General features: G+C 34.1%; 1 non-coding gene across 1 annotated transcript; it reads right to left on the reverse strand.

Moving 5' to 3' along the window:
* Nucleotides 1-8,178: 8,178 nt before the first annotated feature.
* On the reverse strand, nucleotides 8,179-8,296 carry LOC133338322 (small nucleolar RNA SNORA11). Its single transcript, XR_009754628.1, has one exon. It is a non-coding gene; the product is annotated as a small nucleolar RNA SNORA11 (small nucleolar RNA).
* Between the last annotated feature and the right edge of the window lie 4,083 nt (nucleotides 8,297-12,379).

Genomic DNA, 12,379 nt, shown 5'->3' on the forward strand with positions numbered 1-12,379 from the left:
ATCCACGCCTATGGCTGTGATTAAAAATCCACGCATATGGCTGTGATTAAAAATCCACGCCTATGGCTGTGATTAAAAATCCACGCATATGGCTGTGATTAAAAATCCACGCCTATGGCTGTGATTAAAAATCCACGCATATGGCTGTGATTAAAAATCCACGCCTATGGCCGTGATAGTCCTTGGAGAAAATAATTCTTTAAAAATCCACGCCTATGGCTGTGATAGTCCTTGGAGAAAATAATTCTTTAAAAATCCACGCCTATGGCTGTGATAGTCCTTGGAGAAAATAATTCTTTAAAAATCCACGCCTATGGCCGCGATAGTCCTTGGAGAAAATAATTCTTTAAAAATCCACGCATATGGCCGTGATAGTCCTTGGAGAAAATAATTCTTTAAAAATCCACGCCTATGGCTGTCATAGTCCATAGAGGAAATATTCATTTAAAAAAATGGAAATAGAGACAAAATCTTATTTATAAATATTCCACCCATTAAAATCTATTTCAAAATATTCCTTATTAAAAATCCTTAATACTATTAAAATTATATTGTCAATCCCCCATTTTTTTTTTTTCAAATGAAAAACAACGTAATAATTTGTCAAATAATTTTGTCAGCTACAATAGTTTGATTATAATAAAATTAGAAAATATCAATCAAATTTCAGTGGACACCTGGCCACAAATTTCAATATAATTTCGTGGCCATATTTCATTGAAACATCTGCAAATATCTAATTTTTTTTAACGAAATTGTGTAGGACACACCTCAGCAAGAATTTGGGTCAATGCAAACCGAACTCGCTCGTTCTCATAATTCATAATTATATTGGGAAGAAAACTACATTTTTGACATTAGATGAATTTTTTTGCAGAGGTAAAAGCCAAAATCACACACACCCTCACAACATGATCTTCACATGGAAGACATCGGCCTCCTTAAATGATTGCAATTAGACAGACGTTTCCTATAATTTTCTTTTCTAGTTTCCCCCCACAAAATGAGAGGAAAACAGTCCACGTAAGAATAGACATTGATGTCATTAAACACCTTTAAAATTAAATTGAAATAATTTCAAAAAATGCGACAATATTTTTGATGATGTGGTTGGTGGTGGTGACTGCTGCTACAAGTGAAAGTTTGAACTAATTTTGAAATTTCGTTGGCGTACTCGTGGCCAATATTTGACTGACAATTTGTTGGCATTTTTTAAATTATTTAGAACGTGTGTGCGCGCTACATATATATAGAGCTTATTTCATTATTTTTTCTGTATTAAAATATTGGTGTACAGTTTGTGGGAAAAAATACAAAAAAGATTTACATTTGTTTACTTGGTCTCTTAAAAGAATTTGAATTTCTCTTCAAAGGGATCACCATAACTATTTCTCCAAGGGGATTTTCATTCTAATCTGAATTTGAAAAAAAAATTAGATATTTTAGGATATGATTGCTACATTTCAGAAATTTTATAATTATTCGGGTATGTTCTGGAACTCACGGCGTGTTCTTTTCACTTTACACATACACTTCACCTCAGAAGCTACCTCCTGTTCTGCTTCTCACGTGAATTGAAATTTTGAACTGCGACAAAAATAAACGTCGACATGGTACTTTGCAGAAATAGTGTTGCCATTCAATATAAACTGTATTCGTTTTTAACATTGCTTCTGTAATTTTTTAGTAATTTCGTTAATTCTAACGACAATTTTATTATTATTTTTTAATATTTTATTATTCACAACATAAAATATATGTATGAAACCTCTGTAATATCATTAAATTGTTGATTGATTTAGGGGGAACATTTGGTAACCCTATCTTTTTCGGCCTTACATCAAATCAGCTGTTTGTGTCAAGCAAGAAATTCAGTTGAAGAAAATTCAAGTATCTATTTAAAATTTGTTTTTAATGGTGTTTCATGTTCATTTTATGATTTTAATCAAATTATACGCAATAATAACATATCAATCTATCATCATGTGCGTTTTTTATTCCAAAAAAGATGTTCTTTTATATGAAAAAACAGGAATACACCCGACTCTCACTATGGAAATGTAAGTGTAAAGAATACACCTCAAATGGGTGTAAAGTGTGTTACAGAACACCTCGGCGTGTGTTCGATACACTTCTGCCGTTGAAGTGAATGTCAGAACATGCCCGATTATTTTTTTTAATAATATTTTTTGTTCATGTAAATAGGGCTTAACATAAACTACTGACCAACATGTTTTATAATTTTTTCTTGAAATATAAAAGAACACATTGCCAACAAACAATTAGCAATTATTTTTTTTAATATTCATGTTTTTTGCATTTTGAAAAATAAAAACATTCGTTAAATTTAACAAATCGTCCATTAATACTCTTTCGGGGCCAAAACAATAAAACATTTAACATTGAATAATTATTGTGGATTAAGTACAGTGTCAATGCTACAAATTTGTTGAAAATTAAATATAGAAACTGTGTAATGAATAGACAGATATATATTCTCATATTTAAATGTGTATAAACAAGGTGGATTTTGAAAAAAAAAAAATCAATTACTACAAAATTTTTAATAACATTTTCTAGGGGCCTTTCCCGAAGCGTGGATTTTTATTCATATTCTTTATATATTCCTTAAAAATCCACGCCTATGTCTGTGGTAGTCCTTGGAGAAAATATTCCTTAAAAATCCACGCCTATGTCTGTGATAGTCCTTGGAGGAAATATTCCTTAAAAATCCACGCCTATGTCTATGGTAGTCCTTGTTGGAAATATTCCTTAAAAATCCATGCCTATGTCTATGGTAGTCCTTGTTGGAAATATTCCTTAAAAATCCACGCCTATGTCTATGTTAGTCCTTGTTGGAAATATTCCTTAAAAATCCACTCCTATGTCTGTGGTAGTCCTTGGAGAAAATGTTCCTTACAAATCCACTCCTATAACTGTGGAATTCCTTGGAGGACGTATTCCTTAAAAATCCACGCCTCTGTCTGTGGTAGTCCTTGGAGAAAATAATTATTTTAAAAATCCACGCCTCTGTCTTTGGTAGTCCTTGTAGGAAATATTTTTTAAAAATCCACGCCTATGTCTGTGGTAGTCCTTGGAGAAAATATTCCTTAAAAATCCACGCCTATGTCTGTGGTAGTCCTTGGAGAAAATATTCCTTAAAAATCCATGCCTATAGCTGTGATAGTCCTTGGAGAAAATAATTCTTTAAAAATCCACCCCTATGTCTGTGGTAGTCCTTGTTGGAAATATTCCTTAAAAATCCACGCCTATGTCTGTGGTAGTCCTAGGAGGAAATATTCCTTAAAAATCCATGCCTATGCCTGTAGTAGTCCTTGGAGGAAATATTCCTTAAAAATCCACACCTATGGATGTGGTAATCCTTGGAGGAAATATTCCTTCAAAATCCACGCCCATGTCTGTGGTGGTCCTTGGAGAAAATAATTCTTTTAAAAATCCACGCCCATGTCTGTGGTGGTCCTTGGAGAAAATAATTCTTTTAAAAATCCACGCTTATGGCTGTCATAGTCCTTAGAGAAAATATTCTTTATAAATCCATACCTATGTCTGTGGTAGTCCTGGGAGAAAATGTTCCTTAAAAATCCACGCCTGTGTCTGTGGTAGTCCTTGTTGGAAATATTGCTTAAAAATCCACGCCTATGTCTATGGTAGTCCTTGTTGGAAATATTGCTTAAAAATCCACGCCTATGTCTATGGTAGTCCTTGTTGGAAATATTCCTTAAAAATCCACGCCTATGGCTGTAATAGTCCTAAGAGGTAATAATTCTTTAAAAGTTTTGATATTACCTGCAGAAAATCAACACCTCTTGAAGTGATAATCTCCGGTAGACTTTTTTTTATAAAAATTCCATAGACCGTTGTGGGCGTTTTTAAAAATATTTTCTAAGAGTCTATTCGACAGCGAAGACGTTTTTAAAAACTTATTCTAAGGGTCTATTCGAAGGTGTGGATTATTTAGAAATATTTTCTAAGAGGCTGTGGATTATTTTACAAATTTGATCTTTAAAAATAGTTTCTTGAGGCTTTTGAAAGATACTTATCTATAATGATCTCTCTTGTCCTTCTAGTGATTTCATTATTTCTTACACATATTATTTTATATTAGTCATGCATTTATCTTGTTTTATATATCAAGAAAATATGTTTTTTGTTTTAAATTTATTTAAATTTGTCTTTAATATTTATTTTAGTAATTCTTTTGTGCCCGATTAGTTGTGTTATAGCGTTGAGATTTTTTCCTTACGATTTGAATATTCTTTGTCTAACGTGTACTATCCAAGATTGACATTGACATGTGCAGCCGTCACAGGCATTGTGTGATAAAAATAAGATAAATTCAGCATTTTACATGTAATTTTTGTGTACTATTTGGCGAACATCTGTTGTGAATTTATTTAACAGACTTTAAAAGTTGATTTTTTTTGTTTTGCTCTGTTTTGCACTTTGAAAGATCAATTAAAAATTAAGAAAGGCTAATAAAAACATTTGACATGAAATGAAAGCAAAACTATTATAGAAACGAAATAATATTTTTAAAACTTATTTTAGACAACCTTACATATGTTTAGTCAGTAACTATTTACTGGCCCACTTTTCTATCCATGTAATTTTTATTGGCACCCAATATTTTGCGTTTTACTTTCTTCAATTATTATTAAACAAATTTCTGCTGACGTCAAAACACTTAAATCAAACCAGATGTGTGGCATATGAAAATAACTATAAACAACACACACATGAACACAAAAAAATAAAAATAAACTTTGTTAATTTATTTCAACAAATTTTTAGAAATTAATAATCCATCACGTGAAAATGCAAGTGGGTTGTGCATGTCGTATTTTGCATTTTAACAAAAACCAAAAACTTAATTGACCATAAAACTCAAAATAAAAAAGGCAATACACGCTTCTAACACACTTCCTAGTGGCCCACAAATCCCGAGAAACCAGGTCAAAAGTTGAATGGGTCAACGTCATTGTCCCCCCATCATACAAAACACAATAATAACTTCGACTTCTCTCATTGTTAGTATACACCATGGTAGCTAGCCCATCACTCAGTGCTGAGATTTTATTTCCTTGTACACATATTCTCAAGTTTCTTTTCTATATTTGTAAAAGGGCTATTTTTGGATAGCCAACGACAAATTTTACAAAGACGCACACGAAAATGTTGGAAATAATTTTACGCTTTGTGAGATATTCCATGTCTTTGTTTAGTCCTATACAGGGTTGCCCATATTCGACGGACCCATCTGGCAATGCCATAACTTTTGACAGAGATGTCACATCGCTTAATGACATACCGCGTTTGAAGCGTCAGTCCAAGCAGATTTTTACCATGAGCCAATACACGCCACGCGAGCGCTCTAAAATAGTTGAAATTTACATTCAATTGTGAAAACTCAACGTGCTTTTAAAATATTAAAAAATTTGAGAAGTGCGCTTTATAAGAACACCATTAAGTATTTATACGAAAAATTTTCGACTGGTAAGGCTCTTTCTAATCCGAAGAAGCCATATAAAAGTTGACCAAGGCGATCGGCCGAGCATATCGCTGCCGTACCAGTGCCAGTGTTGAGAGGTCCCCAAGAACATCCCAAAAACGCCGTTCTCAGCAGTTGGGCATAGCTCGGTCCACTTTACAACGGATTATTCGCATTGATTTGCATTTGTTCCCGTACAAAATTCAATTGACGCAAAGAATGTTGCCTGCGGACAAGTCTCGTCGATTGAAATGGGCCCAAAGAGTCATCGAAATGGCCAAAGATGACGAGCAATTTTAGAACAAAATTATCATGTCCGATTAAGCCCATTTCACATTGAATGGGACCGTAAATAATCAAATTTGCCGTTTTTACGCCACTGAAAATCCTTAGGAGATTCAAGAAGTACCTCTTCATGACGAAAAAGTCACATTTTGGTGCGGCGTTAGTGCGAAAACGGTCATTGGGCCGTTTTTCTTCCAAAATGAAAATGGTCATGCTGTTACCATCAATCAGGAGCCTTATCGCGACATGATGACCAATGTTGTGATGTCAATTATTCGTCGAAAGCGTATGAGGCAGTTCTGGTTTCAACAAGACGGCGCTCCACCGCACACAAGTCGCATAACAGTCGATTTTCTGAAGAATTTGTTTCCGGGCCGTTTGATGTCGAAAAGTGGTGATTTGGACTAGCCACCGCATTCGCCCGATTTGACGCCGCCTGTATTCTTCTTGTGGGGATATTTGAAATCAAAGGTTTACCTTAACAAGCCAAGGACCGTAGAAGAGCTCAAGGACAACATTCGTGAAGAAATAGCCGCGAAATGTTGGCAAAAATGTTGGCAAAAACGATGGAAAATGCAATACGTCATCAACGCCAGAGGCGGCAATTTTAGAGATATGATATTCAAAAATTGACGTAAACAAATCTACTTGGAACAAATTAAATGATTAACATTGCCAACCGCAAAATTTTTATTTTTTTCTTTGATTAAAAAAAAAAACATGGGTCCGTCGAATATGGGCAACCCTGTATATTATTTTCTTAAATGTACGCTCTTAAATATTCTTATTTAAAAAATCAAAGACTTTTTAGTCGTTTGGGAAAATATTTTTAAAAAATCAAAACTTTTTTAAAAAATGCACGTCTTTAGAAGGATTTCTAGAACATATTTAAAAAAATCACAACTTTTTTAAAAAATGCACGCCTTTAGAAGGATTTCTAGAAAATATTTTTAAAAAATCCAGAAATATTTTTAAGAAATCCACGCAAAGGACCCCTAGACTTAGTTTTAAAAAATCCACGCATTTGAAAGGACTCCTAGAACCCCTAGTCTCTTTTTTAGAACCCTTAAAAATATCTCTAGGTTTTTAAAGAAACCCCCTCAAAAGTCTTCTATTTTAGGGCCTCCTACGAAGACTTCTGCAGTGTGCCAGTCCAATGACTTGCAGTATTTCGAAATTTTAGAATATTTTTTCTTGCAATTTTTTGTCCAATTACTTGGCCAGTTTCTCATTTCCTTGTTGACGTCTCAAAATTATTTTATAATCAATTTCTATGTTTACACATGTTTTTTTTTTATTCAAAACCAAGAAAGTTTTGCGTGCATGTGTGCGTACGGCATGCTGAATATGTCAGTGTGTTCAAATGCAGAATTTAATGTTTCGTAAAGCAGTTTTTTTCTTCTTCTTGAGAATTTAGAAACACTGCTTCCTGGTATGCATCGATGCTCAGAAATGAATAGGAATGAGGAGGATGGTTGGTGGAATGGGTACTGCTGCTAGTGGTGGTGCATAGATAAACATATGTACATATTTATATATACATCCAATCGGTCGTTTAGCCGGTCTGTCAGCTTCGACAGACATAGGCCGTCGACATGACCAACAAAAATAAAAAAGAAACAACCAAAATATTTTATACATTGGCATAGATCCATTTCGTCGAACCAAAAAAAAAAACTGAAATAAAAACAAAAGTGAAATAAAAGTTCAATGAACGATTAAAAGCAATAGTTTTATGTGTCAATATTGTGTAGTTTCTGGTTATGATAGGGGGAGGAGTTCACGGTGGTTTGCTGGGCACATCATTGACACATTTAGGAGACACGACGAATATAAAAAGATAATTTATGTTGCTATTATAAATCATAACAATTAAATAGACTACATTAATCTAATAAGTCAAAAACCATGCCTTCTGTTTTGTTTATAAAAATGTCACTTTTTCAAATAAAATTTATGACAATTCAAAATCAGTAAATGTATAGAAGACATATAGGAGGACCTCCTATATACAGGAAACTAATTAAATTCCATTTTTGCTATAAAATGGACTTTAAAATTGAAAAACAGAAGACCTCCTATAGGTCTTCTATATACGGAAGACCTCCTATAGGTCTTCTATATACAGAAGACCTCCTATAGGTCTTCTATATACAGAAGACCTCCTATAGGTCTTCTATACATAGCAAACCTTCTTGTATAGAAGAAATTCTTCTATGTATAGAAGACCTTCTATAAAGAAGACATCCTATAGGTATTCTACACATAGCAGACCTCCTATAGCAGACCTCCTATAGGTCTTCTATACATAGAAGCCCTCCTATAGGTCCTCTACACATAGAAGCCCTCCTATAGGTCTACAGGTTTTCTATACATAGAAGACCTCCTATAGGTCTTCTATACATAGAAGACCTCCTATAGGTCTTCTATACATAGAATACCTCCTATAGGTCTTCTATACATAGAAGACCTCCTATAGGTCTTCTATACATAGAAGACCTCCTATAGGTCGTCTATACATAGAAGACCTCCTATAGGTCGTCTATACATAGAAGACCTCCTATAGGTCTTCTATACATAGAAGACCTCCTATAGGTGTTCTATAAATAGAATACCTCCTATAGGTCTTCTATACATAGAATACCACCTATAGGTTTTCTATACATACAATACCTCCTATAGGCCTTCTATACATAGAAGACCTCCTATAGGTCTTCTATACATAGAAAACCTCGTATATGTCTTCTATACATAGAAGGCCTTCTATACATAGAATACCTCCTATTGATCTTCTATACATTGAAGACCTCCTATTGATCTTCTATACATAGAATTCGTGCTATAGGTCTTCTACACATCGAATACTTCTTTTTCATTCTGAAGATCCTTCTATAGGCCCATCTGCTTACCCACAATTGGTAGGACTTTTCCACAGAAAATACTTCGTTGTGATCTCTTCCTTACGTTAACGACGGCCCCTATTAGACCTAAGTCAACGAAAAATCACACAATCCCGAATCCCGTCATTCTTCTACTAAATTCAAAGTGAGAGTATTTTCCAATTTGTCAATATTAGAGAGAAAGCTTCTGACAAGATGTGTGCCATTTTAACTCTCCCACTTTCAGGTGAAAATTCTTGCTCTCCTCAATTGGATAACAAAAAAAAAAAACTTTTCCCAATTTTCTCATTGGGAGAAAATAAACCGGCTAGATTTTCGTTCCCCCAGCAATGACAATCATAACGCGATAATGATGTTCAGAAAATAATAATGATGATAGACAAAGATGATGATGATGCTGCTGCTGATGGGAGGATGTTGTTGGTGGTGGCGGCGACGGCGTTGAGAACACAACGACTACTGAACTCTGACTGTCGGCTGCTGCTACTGTGTTGATGCTCTGACTATTTTTTGAATGCTAAAGCAAACAAATTTTATAAAAGAAATTTTCAAAATCATTATGAATTCAGTCAATATTTAGATCTTCAGCTAACAACGCGTTGTTATCGTCGTCGTCGCCGTTCGCCCGAAATACGCCAAAAAAACACACACTCAGATACGAAACCAAAACTAATAAAAGGAATAAAAAATAATAACAACTACAAAGATAGATATACAATTTGTTGTATATTTTTTTTATAGAACACGTCTACGGTTTTGAGTTTTTTGTTTTTGTGGTATTTAAAAAAATAAAGAAAATTGATTCTTAATATTCAAAAGCGATAGAAGAAGAAGAAAAATCTAACAACGCATTTTAATTAATGACAGTTTCGATTCAATATTTATTAATGAAACCACAAACTGTTGCCATTATTGTTGTTGTTTTTTTTTTTCTAAACTAGATATTATAACACAATGTGCAACATTATCTTGACAACAATAATTAAGACAAACAAAACAACAAAAAAACTAATGGTTATATATTTTCATTTGGTGTTATGTAAATTGAGATTTGCTCCCAAAATCCTCAACAATAACCTCATTAAGTTTTGAAAAAAAAAAAACAAAAACTATTTGACAGTTAATGCCACAAATCAAAAATTTTAGTCTTTGTGTTTGACATTTTTTTTTTTGCAACAACAATAACTAAACGAATCATAGCAACCACAAAAAAGAACACATGAATTGTGTGATATGGATACCATGCTCTAACAGCAACACCAACAACAACAAAACTATTAATGTTGAATATTATATCAAGACATGTCTGTCCATGTAACCAGCCACTCGATCGACCGACCATAGATCGATCACTTCATCATCTTTGTCTAACCCAACTATCAGTTACATTCCTTTGATGCCTTATTTGGTTACAGCATCCATAAGCTGGCATTATGGCAACTTCTATCATGCGATTGATCGCTTATTTGTTCGCCAACCAGCCAACCACCAACCTCCCATCTGTCGGATCGTCGCATCAGGTTTAATGCCATATTTGTTTAATTGGAAATTTCATTCGAATTCTGACAGATGCAACAATAGAACATGAAACATAAATTATAAACGTCATACTTCAATTTCAATACGACAATAACAGCAACAAAAAGCCACTGCTTGTGGCTCCATAACAAAATTTTTGTTGTTATTTTGTTTTTGTTTGTTTTTCATGGTTAACAAAAATTTATAGTTTTTTTTTTTGATATTTTTATTATTAATTTCCATTTTGGTTCGTTTACAACATTTAGTTTCGATCATATTTATGGTAGTTTTTTTTTTTCTATTTTCGGATTGCCTGCCAACATATTTGGAAATAGTAGTTTGTTTGATATGATCAAGGAGTTTGTGAAGTAATATTTTGTTGTGTTGTGATCTCAGTCTCGTGGTGGCTAGAAAAATATGTCACATAGAAAAAATGGATTTAAGCCTGAATAGTGAAGAAAATTCATTTTAGGATACCGGACGGGGCCGACTATATGATACCCTTCACCACTTTGGGTATATTCAACAGATGAATCCTAACAGACGTCGATTTTTTGAAGGACCATTAACATGGAAAGCTATATTTACATCTGAACCGATTGTCACGAAACTGAACACACATCATTCTAGACCTAATTCAGTACACTATACCAAATTTCGTACAAATCGAAAGATATATAGGGTATTTGGTGGACCATTTACATTAAATCGTACAAAAATATATATGGGAGCTATATCTAAATCTGGACCGATTTTCAGGAAACTTAACACACACCATTCTACACCTAATTCATTACGCTGTGCAAAATTTCGTGCAAATCTAAAGATATATAGGGTATTTGGTGCACTATTTACCTTAAATCGGACGAAACTATATATTGGAGCTATATCTAAATCTGAACCGATTTTTTTCGAAAATTGGCACACATTATTCTGGAACTAATTCAGTGCGCTATGCCAAATTTCGTGCAAATCGAAGCATATATAGGGACTTTGGTGCCCCATTTACCTTAAATCGAACGAAAATATATATGAGATCTATATCTAAATCTGAACGGATTTTTCCCAATTTCAATAGGGTTCGTCCTCGGGCCAAATAAGTGGGCTGTGCCAAATTTCATCCAAATCGAATAATAAAGCGACCTGTACTTTGTTTACAATTTAACATGGACAGACAGGCAGACAGACAGACGGACGGACGGACATGCATAAATCGATTTAAAAAGTGATTCTGTGCATATTCTCAAAAGGAGCCATGTGTCTATCTCGTTTCCTTTTGCTGTTACAAATATATGCACAAAGACATAATACCCTGTACCACAGTGTGGTGAAGGGTATAAAAATACGTTAATTTATTCGTTAGATGCCTTAAAATCTCCTCTATACATGATTTTCAATAGTCAGAAGTCCTATTGAAATTATTCTATGTAGAGAAAGCAGAATATGTTTATACCCTATACAAATATATTGTCAGGGTATTATAGCTTTGTGCAACCCCAAAAGTTTGTAACGCCGCAAAATATTGATCCTAGACCCACCTTTAAATATACCGATCGTCAATCTCGACTAGCTGAGTCGCTCTAGACATGTGTATCCGTCCGTCCGTGCATTATAATTTGTAAACACGATACAGGCCCCAGTTATGAACCAATCTTCACGAAATTTTGCATGTAGAATGTGTTCTGGCCAATGAAGACCTCTATTGTTTTTGGAAAAGATTGGTCAATATTTAGGGGATGAAATTGGCCAAAAACTTTATTTTTTTTCGGTTTTTCTGATCGCTCCAGAGGCCGCAATTGTGGCCCAAACACCGCGAGAAGGGGTTCGGGCCAAAGAATAAGCATACCTGTTTTGATAAAAATCGGTCAATATTTAGCGGATCAAATGGATCCTGACTTGTGTGTGAAAAATGACAAAATTTGTATTGTATAGCGTATATATTTACCCATGAAGAACAAAGACCCGATAAGTTGATAGCATATCCAAGAGGAATGTTTGACCTTTAAATTGATACCAATTATATGGTCGTATGTAATCAGATGTGGGAGTTACACTTAAACATTTAAAGGTGCTTACGTACTGAGATATTATTTAGTAACCCATTACCACACTGGATGGCGGAAATATAGAGCTGATCGCTTTGAAATATTCCATGAGATTCCTGTAG

The sequence above is a fragment of the Musca vetustissima genome, unplaced genomic scaffold (assembly GCF_032173495.1).
Source record: "Musca vetustissima isolate MV318-11 ecotype Yass unplaced genomic scaffold, APGP_CSIRO_Mvet_v1 utg35097, whole genome shotgun sequence".
NCBI lineage: Eukaryota > Metazoa > Arthropoda > Insecta > Diptera > Muscidae > Musca > Musca vetustissima.